Source organism: Aulonocara stuartgranti (assembly GCF_965226115.1).
Source record: "Aulonocara stuartgranti genome assembly, chromosome: 7".
NCBI classification, from domain to species: Eukaryota; Metazoa; Chordata; class Actinopteri; order Cichliformes; family Cichlidae; genus Aulonocara; species Aulonocara stuartgranti.
This window is the reverse complement of record NC_138945.1, coordinates 58,581,601-58,597,817: the sequence shown is the minus strand read 5'-3', so window position 1 is coordinate 58,597,817 and position 16,217 is coordinate 58,581,601. Positions and strand designations below refer to the sequence as shown.

The window sequence follows — 16,217 nt, the reverse complement described above, 5'->3', positions numbered from 1 at the left end:
TATTGACACCTACTTGTCCTTTGCGGTTAACACACCCAAGGCACACCCAAGTTTTTGTTAGAAGCAGTTGCTGGCGTAGCATTTAGTATGGCAAATTATTTAACATGCTTTGGACGACCATATGTAGAGATGAAAGATGAAAAAAGCAATTTAGCAATAATAAGACAACCCCTTGATCTAGAGAAATGACAAGGATGTAAGAGCCAAATTTTGCAAAAAGAAATAGTTTTCATAGCTGAAAATTGTGGATGCCAAAATATGTCTGAATACACAATTTTGCTTGTTTGTTTGTTAATTCAGAAGCATATTTGAAATATTTGTATTTGTTACTTAAGGACTAGTTGCTATCCATGTCTTAAGCATTTGTAGAAATTTTGCAGAAATTTGACAGAATAAAATGCTTACTAAAAGTCTAGCTGAAAAAAAAAATCATATCTTGACGTACTTTGTGAAAAAAACAATAACAAAAAAAAAACAACGGGACATAGGATAACAACCCTAACGATCTGTCTACATTGTAAAAGGGACAGCATGATATACTATAAGTAGACAAATGACAAACAAAAACACAAGTAGGCAAACAAAAACCTTTAAGCAATCATGTTAAGCATGCCTAACATCTGAGCACTGTGTGAGAACAAAGCAGGGCTCCTGTCAGTGCATCGATCCACTCCTGAAGGCACACATCCATAGCTCTCTGATTGCTCCCTGCCTCTTGCGTCTATCTCTCTCCCCCGCGCCTCTAACTCTCTGCTCTGGCTCCTTTCTGAGAGTGGGCTTATTGATCTAGCCTACTTCGTTGGAGTTAACTCACTGATAAAGCCTGACCAAGGGCTTCCAATGGCCTAAAAGAGTTTGGAGAGCTAGCGAGAAAGGTCATCGGAAAGAAAAGTCTTTATATTAACAAAAATATTTTGTCCTCATGTTCATTCAAGTTGGTTTATTAACTGTACAGACTCAGGTTTTTCAAGTTGTACTGAATTATTGTCTTCCTAGGCTTTTAATTGTTGGCAGCTGAAAGAGTATAGTTATTCATCCTAAGCCATTAACCCTTATCAGATTTGATTAACCTTTCATATTATAGTCCTTATGGAAGAGTTAGGGTTACTAATTTGAAAAGTGTTATAATGCCAAGTAGACTGGTTAGAATCTTAAAATTTTGCATGATTTTGGGATGTTGAACTTGATAAAGTCATTTATTTTTTAAACATGTTTTAGTTGAGTAGGTAGTAGGAAATCAAATCAATATACAGTATGTATATAAACCATAATTATTTGGTTCACCTGCTTACTATTTACATTCTATCCATGACTGTACTGATGAGATTGCATTATGTATGCATCTAATCAAGTGGTTAAATCTACCTTCTGAATGCACTGTACTGACTCTTGCAATGGTTTTGGCATCGTTGTGCAAGGCATTTGTCATTCTCTCGTTCCTGATAACTCACACACATCATACAACAGGACTTTTGCAGTGAATATATTGAGCAGAATTCACACTGTAGTAAATCAGTAGCTTCAGTGATTCATTCATTCATTTGTAAGTGCAGCTGAAGTAGTCTGGCACAATGCACTGAGTTACACTCCTTATTTAAAAAAAGAACTTGGATCTGTAAAGGACTGTGTTTGCTATAATAAAGTAGAGGAATGCTATTGTAATTCAGCTTTGGTCAGTGACCTGACCAGGCTGGTAAAGATAGCATTTGCAGATGAGTTATTAAAGCTTTTCATTTTAATCGGTGGTTTATTCTACTATGAGCCACCTCTGGTATGATTCACTAGACATGAGGAAATAATTCATGATAAAATAAAGATTTAGAAATATTCTTACAACTATTTTTAAGTGTATTGCAGTCCTCAAAATAATAAAAAATGTCTACAATTTTCTCCAGAAAGCTTACACAATGATCTCAAAAATCAGTGTTTCTTAAAAAATGTGACTCATGTTTTGTGTGTCAGTATGTGTAATCGTGTCTCCAGAGTGTGATTACATTGTATGTCAGTTTGTGTATATTTTTGCAAGTGTGTTGTGCTGTCATGTTTGTGGCATTCCATGTGGGAGGGTCTGTTGATAAGTAAGCCATCTGTAGTGTTCTGCCGAACGACATGTTGTAAAGCGCGATTTGAGAGTGTGGAGAGACTTGACTTGACAAATCTTGGCACATAATGAGACAGAAGGGAGTAAAGGCAGAAGTCTGTCCAGAGATAAACAATTAGATTTGTCCCTGAGGTAAAGGCCATGCAATGCAAGGACTCTCAGACTAACAAAATCAATATGGCTTCCAGTAAGAACACTCAGGGGGTAGAGTGATGAAGAGGTTATCATTCATTTCTCAGATTAGGACACACATACAGAATGAAGAACAGTCTCGCTTTAAAAATCAATATGATCACTGGCATGAAAGCTGCTTGTCAGTGATGGATAGATTTGAAAGTATGCATCTGCTATTCAACTGTCTGTCAGATATAGTCGGTGTAATGAGATGTGATAACATAGATCAACAGGGATACTGAACTGAGCTAGTCAAGCCAGTTTTCGTCAGCAGCCAATTGTGAGAGGCTCTTAAAGGAGACAGCACTGGGGAATGATATTTTCACACCCCCATATAAAACCACAATGGAGCATGAGCCATAGACGGAATGGGCAGTCCCTTCACATTGCATTCCCTCTTAGGCCCTGCCCAGACTTGCAGGTCTAATCTAACATCTCACCACTGTTCCCAGCAGGGCTCACAAGGGTAGCACTGCCAGGGCAAGAAGGGTTGGACTGTTAGAGGAAGGGTGTCCCATGTTGCGCATGGACTGGCTTTAAAAACGACAACAAAAAGAGACAATGAATGGTTTTGGGGTGGGAGTGGGGGCAACCGCAACTTGTGTGCAACTGCTGTTAGACAGCGAAGTCTCCTCAGAGACGCTGAGTCGCTGACCATAAAGGTGTGAGTCTGCGCCGCGGCCAGCCTGTCACCTCATCTCCATGGAAACAGTGACGTGGTACCCCAGTGGGCTTGTTTCTGCTGTGGCCTGGAGGAGCAAGATCACTTGGGGATGTAGTCTGGCCATCACCTGGGCTTCGGGGGGGCGGGAGGCATAGCTTTGATGACCTTCAACAACCTGCCAGTCTGTCATCGCGGTCTGGGGAATAACATGAAAAAAAAAATCAGCTAGGGATTTGTGTAAAGACATTGTTCACTGGGCCATTTTAGCTTTGGATGAGGTTCTTTGTTCCAATGGGAATCAAAGCTAGTGAAGTATACTTTTCAAACCATTTCTTTCCCCTGTATTACCTTTACCTTAAGATTTTATATAAGATTTTTATATGTGAAAATTTAATAAACTTAAATTTGGCGATTTATGATTAAACATTTTGATTGAAAATTCAATTTGTTATATTTAAACTGCAATATTAAACAAATTCCAATAGAATGCACGTCTGGACACAGTACAACCCAACAGTTTAGTCTGGAACATTTTTATTATACGGAATCTACACCATATCATCATCAAAATACTAGGGCACTCTCAAAATGTAATAAATAAATCAGTTTTTCTTAGTGGAGATGGAGCTTTAACTTCATTATTGATTAAACATGCCGATCTTATTATTGATGAATTAACTCTTTAAAAAGTGAATTCTAGAATCTGTTGAAATTGTTGATTATTGATTTTCTTAGACCAGAAAACTCAATAATATACTAATTTCAATGAAAATTTATAACAAAAGAAACCCCACACACATTGTCCACATTCACAATTGAAAAGCTGGATTTTGTAACTTTAGGCACTATTTATTTAAAAATGAATGATATGATAAACCAGTTTTTATATGTGTTGCACAATTTATATATAATTGTCTTTTAAATTGATCATTGCTTTTTAACTTTTGCCACTCTATTTAAGAAAGATATTTTGGTTCCTTTTTGTGGTTTATAGAATAAAACATCACAAAAGAGGAATGCATAATAGAGAAACTTGCTATCTTCTTCGGTTTCAGGGATGTGCACACTAGAGTAGTAAAAATTCAGCATGATTAGATACATAATCAGGAACATCAGAGTAATTTCAGTGTAGTGTTATAGACTATTGTTGGTATCACTGTGATAAATTATTGCCAAATGGAATCTCAAATCTTCTTCATTTGAGTGTAAAGCAGCGCCATCCAAACCATTCCCTGGAGACACTTGTGTTGTATTATCTGACAAACCAGTACAGGAGATTCTGTGGAAAAATCTGTGCTTTCTTCCTTTCAGCCAAAAAGAAAGAGGGTTTTGAATGGAGTGGTGATTCTTTATGCAGAGCTGAGACGCGACACCTACCAGACGGTGAGAGATGGCAAGCCCTAATAATACAGAGCTGTACAATGGTTCTGACAGGCGAGCAATAAAGCAATCAGGGTCCCAGGCATTCCAAATCTCTTTACCGCCCACCCTCTAACAGACTGAGAGATGGGCGGATGACCTGTGAGCTGTCAATCATGGGGGATACCTGCTGGAGCCTGATCAGGGAGAACTGAGGGCACCAGTCCATCAGATCTGTTTTCACACTCCAGACACTAACATTGCAAGCATAACCACAGACACAAAAAAGCTGCACCGCCTCGCTCTTAATTAGGAGATGTGTGTGTGTGCGTGTGTTGTTTGGGGGTGGACTTGTTTGGTTTAAATGGGTATGGGAGTGTCTTAGATATAGGGGGGATAGTAAGTGGAATCCCAGTGAGACAGAAAATAACCTTTTCCCTTGATTTAGGAATCAGGCATTGATCTGTCATGCTGTTTTGTACAAGTAAGAGCTCTCTCAGCATTGCTTCTCTGTGTGTATATGCAGTGTGTGTATGCGTGTGTGTGTGATCGGGGGGTGGGGGGGCTTGTTCATTAGCTATCTGTAGCCCATTCCAGCAAATAGATCACCATAATTCTGTGGTTAGTTAATGGCTTTCTGGTGTTTCCTCTAGAGTCTTCCTGTCTGAGGGCTGACTGCTAAAACTCCTCCACTGTTTTTTTTCTCTTTTTTCCAAGTGGGGAGTCTTGTGTTCTGCTGCCTAACTCAGAAAATTGGCTTCAGCCAGTGGCCAAGTCTGCGAGCAGTCTGGCCACATGGATTCACATTAGAGAAGTAAAAGCAACATCACAAAAAACATGCTGATCTGACATACTGTCTCACTGACTGGAATCATATTGGATCTCCACATTGAAAACCTGTCAGTAAAAGGATATTTTCTCACAATAAGTAGCTATATTTCATTGTTCTCTTTCTCCCTGGAAGACTTTGAATTTTAAATTTAACAAATTTAACAAGTTCAACATTAAATACATAAAAGTGAGACGTTATATGAATTTTGTTTTTATTCATAGTTTTTTTTATTGTCTTTCCTTGGATGGAACTAAGTGCAATACTTTTTTCAGATTCACTGAAACTCCATCAGGCATTAGTATAAAATGGTCTGTAAGTACTTTTTCAAACTTTTTGGAACAATGTTTAATCATAAAATGGGTCGATGACAGCATTAACATGAAATGTTATTTATTTGGAGGAGAAACCAGAGCTCCCAAAGAAAACCCACAAAAACTTTCCAAATCCACACATCTCAGCATCTGGGCTGACATCAAGTATTAATAAATCTGTAAATTCTTTGACAGGTCACAATTGCATCTTGATTGATTTGTTTTTTTGTAAACTTTTTCCCTAGAAGAGCATTTTTGGACTTTTGTGTCCTGCACTTGTGTAGTGTGGGTTTGACTTTGAAGAGCAATGCCAAATTCTATATTTCAAGCAATGGCTTGCCTTTTTCTTTTGATGTTTGCCAAAAAAACTTAAATCAAATGAAATTGATTTAATTTGAATGTAAGTCACAGAAAATCATCATCTAATTTAATGGCTCACTTTGTTATTAGTTTGTTTTAGGTAGGTTTGTTATAGCTGCCCATATAGACTGATAGCATATTGATCCCAGTGTCTTCATTGATTTTGGTTATAGGTCCAATTCTTTATTGATTTTCTTATTTATTCTTGGTCAGTTTTCTGTTTGGAAAATACAAACCTACACATGTTTTCATTGTCAGCATGACTATTGTATTACCTGAAGTCTGATTACTGAGAAGAAACAGAAAAACAAAACAAAACATATAATTCATTTAGATTTCCAAACGTTTCAGTGCTGTTTGACCTGCTGGTATTTATTAAAAAATGTTGCTTTTTAGCTAAAACTGGATCTTGAGTCCCATCTATTCTTATCCCCACCAAGGACAGGTGATTGCTAAGAAAGGCATTATATTTTTGGGCTCTGTCCATCCCGTTTGTGTGAATGCAATATCCCAGGAATGCTTGGGATAATAAAATGAGGAAATCTCTTTAAATTTGGCCACAAGTGTCCAAGGGCTCAAGGATGAACTGATTAGAATTTAATCATAAATTGTCTACTAGAAAAAAAAGAGCGATGAATGGAAATAATGAGACATTCTATCCAAAAGACCAGAGGCCATCCAAAAAAGAGACCACTCACAGTAAGTCTGTAACTTCTTTCACATTTGGGTGGTTATTTAATTTATAACAATAGTACTAGGTGTCTACCTTGAAGCTTTATTGATTGTGGATATCTTGTAAATTATAAAACATATGTATGTATTATATGGCAGCACGGTGGCACGGTGGTTAGCACTGTTGCCGCACAGCAAGAAGGTCCTGAGTTCAATTCCACCATCAGGCCGGGGTCTTTCTGTGTGGAGTTTGCATGTTCTCCCCGTGTTTGCGTGGGTTCTCTCCGGGTACTCCGGCTTCCTCCCACCGTCCAAAGACATGCAGCTTGTGGGGATAGGTTAATTGGATAATTCAAATTGCCACTAGGTGTGAATGGTTGTCTGTCCCTATGTGTTAGCCCTGCGACAGACTGGCGACCTGTCCAGGTTGTACCCCGCCTTTCGCCCTATGACAGCTGGGATAGGCTCCAGTGCCCCCCGCGACCCAGAAAAGGATAAGCGGATGGATGGATGTTGTATTTTAGAATTTTGTGTTTCTTTATAAAGAACAACAACTTCATGTGCAGCTTTGTTGGCCAGGCAAACACATAAATGGAAGGTTTTTTGTTTTACTTAACAAATAGACACACTGCTATATACAGACACACATATACATTACATATGCATATGCAGTATGTATACAGAAACATAATATAGAAGCATACAACTCCAAGCAAATAATTGTTTGCTCTGCACATACTTAATTGTTTCCTCTTTTGACTCTCCTTTACTTCATATGAACTATACTCGGCTGTTTCTGCCAGCAAGTCTACATAAAGCAACTGTGCATTACACGTTCAAAGAAAAATATCATAAATCACATTTTTAATTGTCCATGTTAAAGTAAATGGGCCTAGGTCTAGTATTTAGAAGGCTATAATAAAATACTGCATAGAGTAAGTGTTGTGTTATACGTTGCCAAATAAGGAGTGCAATGTCAGTCTTGTTTTAATTCTACAAACTCAATAATTACTACTGATTTAATTTCACATCAAATCATTTTCTGACTGAAGATTTCAAGGTTGCTGATGTCAGCATCACCACATCCAGCATCACCACAGCTGGCTGTGACAGCTGTGATGCCACTGAGATAACCCTATATTATACGTTTACATCACTGCCACACAAAAATCCACTGAGGTCAGAAAAGCCAAATTTGTATAAGTAAGGAGTTGCTGGTTAAGTTCATCAGACGTTCTGCTGTTGAGCACCAAGATGGCTGTAATAGCAATTGTCGTCTGATTTTTGCTTGTTGACAGATTGCCTTTTGATTGGTCTTTAGCTAACTTTGGGTATGAAGTTGCTTTGAGATACAAAGCTGATTTCCTAGTTATGAGTGCAATATATGTGGTTAAGCTGAGATCCTGTGGGACTTTCAGATACAGTCGGACGAAATGGTAGTGGCTAACCAACTGGACATAGTGGTGGTAGACAAATAGAAGAAGACGGCCGTAGTGATAGATGTAGCAATTCTGTATGACAGCAACATCAGGAAGAAGGAAGACGAGATGCTTGAGAAGTACCAAGGGCTCAAAGAAGCGCTCAAAAATATGTGGAGGGTGAACGTAACAGTGGTCCAAGTGATGATCAGAGTGGATCCCAGGAACAACATTGGAGATCTCAGTCCAGAAGAGTGCAGCCAAAATACTTTGTAGAACCCTGAAGCTCCCAGGCCTCTGGTAGAGGACCTGAGCTTGGAGGATAGACGGCCTGCAGGGGCGAGAGTGTATATATATATATATATATATATATATATATATATATATATATATATATATATATTACTGGTGTCTCTATATTTCTGTTACAATACATGCAGGCAGTTTGTGCTATGGTAACTTTACTTCAAGACTTGCTTTCAGTGTTATTCATATGTCCAGTAGGTTGTGTAAGCTGTTGTGTAACCCTTGGTACCTTGAGAGCCTGGACCTTCCTTGGAGCATGTCATTGGGAAAAAAATGAGTGAAAAAATGTTGATTCTAGTCACTTACTGTACCTTTGTCCAGGGCAAAGGTAAAGCATGGTGCAAAAGACTCAAGACACCTCTCATTTCTTTAAGTGGTCTTAAACAATGTGTCTCCTGGCTTTCTGGGGCTTTCTTTCAAAGTTTTCGTTTGTACATTGGCTGCTTTTTCTCTATTTTTTATGCTAGGTATGTAGTGTAACAATTTTCGGGATGAATGATTTTCAGTCACTTAACACTGGCCTATGACTCATCGAACCATGAAAAAGCACCTCACTCAAAGAATGAATATGTTTGGTGTCTGCACACAACAGGCAACTTAGCAAAGAGCCAGTTTCAAACTACTACTTCTGTATCTTTAGTTACTTTGACTACTTAAAAAGATTTGTTCAATCTATGAAAAATGCCAATGGTAACACATTTTGACAGGCATAAAATATTTTTGCCCAACAAGTGGTTCCTCCAAAATTGGCAGATACTCCACTGTGTTCAGTGTGTAAATAGAAAACTGGCAAAAACTAGAAACTCTGGACAAAAGAAGAGGTGGCAGGACTAAAGACTGCCTATAGCAGGTAACTGAAAGTGATATATGGAAAAAGTACAATCACTTTTTCTTCCCAACTTTGTCATACAGTTACAACTTTTATATGTATAAATAAGAAAAAAAACCCTGACATATGACCTGAGAGATACGTCTTGGCCATTACCTAATCCATGTACAGTTTGCCGAAGCCTTGTCAGACAGGGTCTTAGTGAAACGATGACTGTCAAGAAGATATTTTTAAGTAAGTAAAACAGGGAGAAGTGTGCCAGATAACACAAGACATAGACAGAAAATGGGTAGCAAGAGGTCTCGGAGAGTGATGAAACTAAATTTCTCTTGGCCTCCTTTGTAAAACTTTTTTATGAAAACACAGTTGTGGCACTGTTATGGTTTGGGGCTGTATTTCAGCCAATGGTGTTGGGGATCTTGTCAAAACTGATTGATTAATGAACACAGAAAGGTATCGTGTGATTTTGATCCCCCATATAACACCATCTGGAAAGGGTTGATTTGCAGCAACTTTATTTTTCAGCTTAACAATGATCTCAAACATTCTGCCAGTGCAGTAAAAACATATCTGGATAGGAAAAAGAAACACAAAGAAACAATATCAGTTATGGATTGGCCGCCTTTAAGACTACTGAAAGGAATGACAAGAAAGCTTACCTAAAGAGGCAACACTGAAAACTCTGTCAGGCTCTACTTAACTTCTTAACTCATTAATCTTGCTTACACACTTCTGTTCCTCTGCAGAGAGCTGTTGTTTAATACAAACAGTGCAGTAGCTGATGTTAGCAAAACGCTAACGTCAGCTACTGCACTGAAAAGCTGATAGATATCCATTTTTGGGAAACTTAGGGTAACAAACATATGCTGAAGCAATGAAAGCATTGAGGAAGACAAATGCATTACATGTTTATCACTTTTTGTGCATGTCACATTGTTGCTATGAAATGCATTGGTGCATATTAATACCAGATCATATTAACATTATATCCTATGTGAACAGTTGACCTAAAAACTTCTGCCTGCATTGTACCTCAGTCGTTTTTGACAGTGGATGATTAGTTGCAGAAGTCTGTACTTAAAATGTCCCAAAGGTTTGCTTTCAGTTCTCCTTCACCTCCTTCTGTCTGGGAAACTACATGACTTCTAAAGTCTGATGTACAAGTTTACCATGCAAAGAAAGGCTGGTTTTTTTCCTTCCAGTTTTCTGATGTCATCCTGTTCTGAGAACCTGTATTTGATCTTCTGCAGCTGGCAGACCAGCTGATATGCATTTTATATACCAGTGAAAAGAGACTTTACTGGACCATTTACCATCTGACATCACTCTGAAGTCTGGTTGAGGTACATCTGTCCATTGAAAGCAATGTTTAAAAGCACAGCAAGTTTTTCACATTTTTAAGTCATGCTATATAACTAAACATATATATCTGCATATAATGATTTTACCTGATCTCCAGACTTTCTTTAGTTTACTGCCAATTTATATGGTTATTTTTAAAAACACAGTGATTACTACTTTATTGCTAAGTGATTCTGCATATTTTTCTAGGGTTTCACAAAATGTTCTTTGTTAAATTTTGGAATGCATTCCAATATGCAGAGGGGTTTAACAATTAATGATAACTTTGTAATGAATTATAATTGTACCCAAGTCAACTACTCTGATTAAAGGCTCTAGTGAGCCAACATGGACAAAACAGAGAAAAAAAGAAACAAAACCAAACCAGTAAATATCTGGGAATGAGTAAAAGAAAGTAGTTTATGAACTGGTCCTGGCTGTTCTCTTGATATAGGCTGTTGTCATCATTTTTCCATTTCTCAAGTTCAGCGTGAACACACAGCAAAACAAATAAACTTGAATGCCTTTCCCAACAACATCTTCTCTTTATTGGCAGCTGATACATGAACAAGAGGTTGTCTTGGCTGGAAAAAAAAAGGAAGTGCTGAGGCGTTGCTGGACCTCCAGACCTTTTTGACCAGTGGTGTGTCATCCCTCACTTTGTCATGTTTAAGTAAAACCAATGCCCATTTAAAGCAGCATCCATCAGTGTTAGTTGAGAACAATGACATATTGCCTTTCTGCTACAATCAAAGCATCTGGATCTTTTCTCTACTCCCCCTCTTTTATTTATGGTAAACAGCCTGAATAACAGCTGGGCAATGGGATTTTACAAGTTAATCAATTGTTTGTTTGGAGCCACTGCGATGCCCCATATCCAACCATCTGCGAGTTAATGTTAATTTACCATGCTAATTTTTCCAGAGGCAACTGCATATCTATTGATTACTTCTTAAAAGATTTGTCTACACTTAGCATTATGAAATAGTTAATTTAGAAAATTGCACTTTTTAAGTATCTATATTGCAAGTGTGAGTATGTTTAATTTTGTTTCTAAGATATTGATTTTTAAGCCATAAGCGCAACTAAAAACACAGGAAAAAGAATCCATCTGGTGCTGATAAACTTATACAAATGGTCCAGAACAACCACAGAAGTACAAAAGCATCCCATCCACATTTTAAACAGCGCTGGGATGTCCTGAGGGTCATGTTAAGTTTCACTCACTGGTGGTGCATGCAGGTATGCACTGTTTATCCTGGACACTGTGAATCCTGTTGAAGTGAAGCTGTCTTTGTCTCTCCTCCCAGGTATTTATGCCTTTGGCAGGGTCTTGGTCTTTTGTTTCGCCCTGCTCCTCCTCAGCTCCACAAGGCGGCCCATGTGAACACAGGCCCCTCAAAGGTCAGTCATGAGTATCCCCTAACATGTAGCTAGCAATTCACATAATTGGTCTTGTACAAAGTAGGCATATTAACACAATTAATAAAAAATACGTTTATTTGCTTTATAATAATTTATTTAAGTTTTTCAATATTGTATTTTTAAAAATATTTTGAAATACAAAAATGAAAAAGCACAGATAGCGTGAACATGTTTAGGAACCTGTTTATTTAGTGTAAAGCATTTGGTGCTACAGAAATAAAATTTGCTTACTTATTTAGCTTTTTACTCAGCAGAACAACATCAGCGCAACAGAAGAAGAATGTAGAAACACAAGCATCCAGTTCCTTCCATGTGCAACCATTGCTAAGAAATATTGTTTAGGATAGCAGACAATAATGATCGCAAACACAGTCATACTGTAGAAAACTCATACATAAACAATTGAAAAGCAAAACCTTAACTTAAATTTAACAGTATTATTTTATTTGACCATGTTGTCTTGGCAGCCTTGAGCCAATGTTCGGATAGGGCACCATTTACAACTGTGCTGTGAGCACTTGTATTCACCTTTCCTGTTTTCCGGCTGCAGCACAGAATCCACACGCTACTTTATTTATAATCCAGCCAACCTCAATGTGTAACTCTTGCCCCATACTCTTGCTCGCATCACACAGTGAGGTCACTTCCCTCTGCACCTCCAACACTGCTCTTGCATTCCAACATGGCTCTAGGACAGCAGCCCAGCAAAGCTCTATACTCCTCAAATCACAAAGAGGCCCAGATCAGAGCAATGCTGGATGTGAGCCAGAATCCAGGCCCTCACAGCCCAGGCAGCTGGGGGCAGCCTATAATAAGTGGGAGACAATGAGAACTAGCACACCTCCCACGCTTTGCATGTGCATGTCGACTCGGAATTGAAATTAAATGGTTTCATAGGTTTTCCATAGGCCACCCTAATTCCGAAAAGATATAAAAACCCCTAGTGGGTTTAGCAGATGTATAGTTTAACACTATTATTATAAGCATTATTTATAGCACAATTTAAGAAAATATGCGCTATTCATTTCTCTATACTGAGTTTTAAAAGGGCAAAATTAAGGGCATTGATTAAAAACAATACACATAAAGACAAAAAAAGTTTATTTTTTTTAAACTCTGATTTTTTCAAATTCCAAGGGCATTTTAGTATTTTACAAACCCTTTCAAAAAAAACCCATTCAAATGCATCAGACTTGCTTTACTGTAAAACCTGGCAGCTGAATATTTTCTATTCTCCAGCATTTATATGTGTGTGTGTGTTTTTTTTCCACATGGGAAACTAGACATATTAAAGGTATTCTGTTTTAATGAATAATAATGAACAGTTCACTGTGATGTAGATGCTGGTGGTGCTTTAATGGTCCCTTGTAGCCTCTTAAGCCTTTGGTGATAAATCTTACGCAGGCTCACTCGTATAACTAAAACCCAAACCTCATTCAACTTCACATCCATCAGTGTTTGGCTCAAAGCGATGACAAAGCACTTTCAATTACACCAGTAACTGACTCTGGAAACAGTTCATAGCAGGGTCCAACCTCGAAGACTAGGGGGAAAACACAAGGGGGAGGGCAGAATGGCTGGTAGGGCATCCGTTTGACTCGCTCCCAAATAATAAAAAGGGTTGTGTGACTTGGGGACACAAGGGATGCCGCCAGCATTGGGAACCCAAGGACAATTCACCTATTTTGTGTGCTGTCACCCCTGTAGTCTGATTTATGGTTGGGACATCCTTCCTATGACCCATTCTTCCATCAGCTTGGTGCTATAAGGATACTCTGGTGATTAAAGGCTGAAGTATCAAAGCGTCCTCAGTCAGGGCTCTTGTCTAGTACCAGAGGGGCCTTGCGCTGCTGAATGGGGAGCGTGGCGATTGGGAGGGAGAGCGTTGCAGCAGCAGAGGAGTGCCATTCTTAACCCAGAGCACCAGAGGATAGAAGAGCCTTTTGAGAATCCATCAACTGTAAATGCTCTAAAAGTTAACATGGCACTGTTTAATTGGAGTGATTTTACTCATAATTGCATGATCCTCTCTACCACTTTTGGCTTCCACTTTGTTTGAATAAGCAGGCTAATTTCAGAATCCATCCTCAAAATTAATCAGTATAGCATACTTAATATTGAAGTTCACAAATGAAATAATTGAGAAAATGTAAATCTGCTTTGAATAATGGGAGCCTTAATCATCAACAAAAACAGTATCCTAAACAATGACAGCATCACCCTGGGATAAGGCATCAACAGATAAGTGATGCTAATTTCTCTCTTTCTCTCTTTAAAATGCCTTTATTACATAAATAAAAACAGAGTCTGATTCTCCAGAGTGCCTGATCTTTTTAAAGCACCTCTGACTCCAACCCCCCTGATGAAAGGCCCACACTAACATCAGGAGTCCAGAGCCTTTACTCTCTAACTTCAGGCAATTATGACACAGAGGAGATCTTTGCCTTCTGCACTCCAAAAGAAGAAGAAAAAAGGCATCCCTTTTTTCTAAGCTTAGTTGTAAAAATAAGCTTGCTCTCCTCAATTGCAGTCACCCCGTGCCCTTTGCAATAGCAGCAAGGATGTATCGGAACAAGCCATGGGGCAAAACAAATCACTTGTGATTTACAGAATTATAAAGATTTTAATAGCTGCAATGTTTCTCTCTCAGATTGGTCTTTATTTCCAGGAGTCAAAGTTTCCTGGGTGCCGCAGGCTTTTGAAAAGCAGTAATTGGCCAACAGAGAGACTTAGGATCTCCCTGAGTGATTGAGGGTATTTGTTGCTATGAACTTGAGGCTATCACTCTAAAGATCACAGGTTCAGGTTCTTAGAGACTGCAGCTTGTCAAGCGCAATTCATTTTGCAGCTGTGGAAGTCAGGATACTTTTCCACGCAGTTTTGTTTAAAGTTTTAACCTTTCTCTGGAACTTGATGGTGGTTCTTTTGCTGATTAGTAATGTTTGCAAATAATTCAGAATAAAAATATGGTCCTCGGGTTTGTGACCTAAAGACTTTTTTGAATTAAAGCAGAGTAGCTATTATAAGGAGAAAAATGAGTATAATCCTGTTGTGTACGAAAAGAGCATCCTGAAGGAACAAAAGACAGATTTTTGAAGTATAATTAAAAATCATTTTTAATTTTATTTTTTATTATGCTGTAAATGAAGCAGCCCACCAGTTTTACCATAATTACACACTACATACAGTTGAATTTAAAAGCCATGCATATCTGCATACATAACTAAACAAGTAAACTAATGCTGTCACATAAAATAAATACAGAATCAGGCAAAATTGACAACTATTAAAAATTCAACAATATAGAAAGTATATCACAATATATAAAAAAAAATACTGTTTTCATCATATAGAGATTACGTAGAAATTTACACACTTTTTAAATCAGTTAATCTAATTCATTGGAGAAATGTATTTGTTACTCTTTTTAGATAAACCGATAAATGATACCTCGCACATCTGCAGAACAATCCCTTAATGTTGTGCTGTTAGGAAAACAAGTCTGGCAGTAGCTTAGCTATATTAAGGAAAACCACCAGGGAGGCATAATCGAGTTTGACTCTCTACCGGTGGTCTCCTTGTTAGTGTTGCGAGTGTCAGAACTGACAGTGCAGGTAGCTCAAATGCCACTTAAGGTTTTAGCTTCAGTGGCTTTTGGAAAGAAATGACCGTGACCTGTGTAGCTTGAGCCCACATCCCACACCCTTTCTGCCTGACAGCCGCTCAATGGCAAGTGTCTGCCAGCATGCCGAGGGGAACGCTGCCAAGCAGCCGGAGATAGAGATGATTACCACATCCCTCTCTCCCTCTCAGCCTGTTCACTGAAAACTGATACCTACTAACAAACTGCTGTCAACATGTTAGCGAGGCAGAGAGAGTGAGAGCAGTAGTATGTGAAGACAGAGAAAAAAAAAGGGGAGAAAAAGAGATGTGTGGGAGAGTCAATGTGAGGAGTCCAAACAAGTTAGAATTAATGACATTGAAACAAGTTTTTTTTTTTCACTCTTTCAGAGCTAACACTGTTGTGGCAGACTTGAAGAATGCAATCAACACCATAAAGAAAAGTTGGGTTCGGTAGGCATTTACCTACAGGGTGATGATCAAATGATGAATGTCAGACAGTGTAGTTGTAAGGTCACAATTTGTCAGGCTGCTGTGCTCGTCATACAAATGCAGTTATAAATTCAAAGTTAGGAGAAATTATTTCTCATGTAAAACTTTTACCCTTTTTTTTGCTACTCTAAAAATTATAATTTCTACACAATGAATACTACATTGTCATCGAGTTTCTGTGGTGTTGTGCAGATATGCAAAACGCTTCAGACCTTTAGTCCAGTCACTTAAAACTTCGTCTTTCCCGCTGAGTGGAGAATAAATGCAGTTCTTCCAAGGAGGAGTTGAAAATGTCATTGTTTTTGAATAAAT

General features: G+C 38.3%; 1 long non-coding RNA gene across 4 annotated transcripts in view; it reads left to right on the top strand.

The window, feature by feature from the left end:
* LOC309709692 overlaps positions 1-16,217 on the top strand; it is a 98,648-nt gene that overhangs the window by 7,957 nt on the left and 74,474 nt on the right. For all 4 annotated transcript variants that reach the window (XR_014277572.1, XR_014277573.1, XR_014277574.1 and 1 more), the window contains exon 3: positions 11,678-11,771. This is a non-coding gene — a long non-coding RNA (uncharacterized lncRNA). The remainder of the gene's footprint in view (positions 1-11,677; positions 11,772-16,217) is intronic.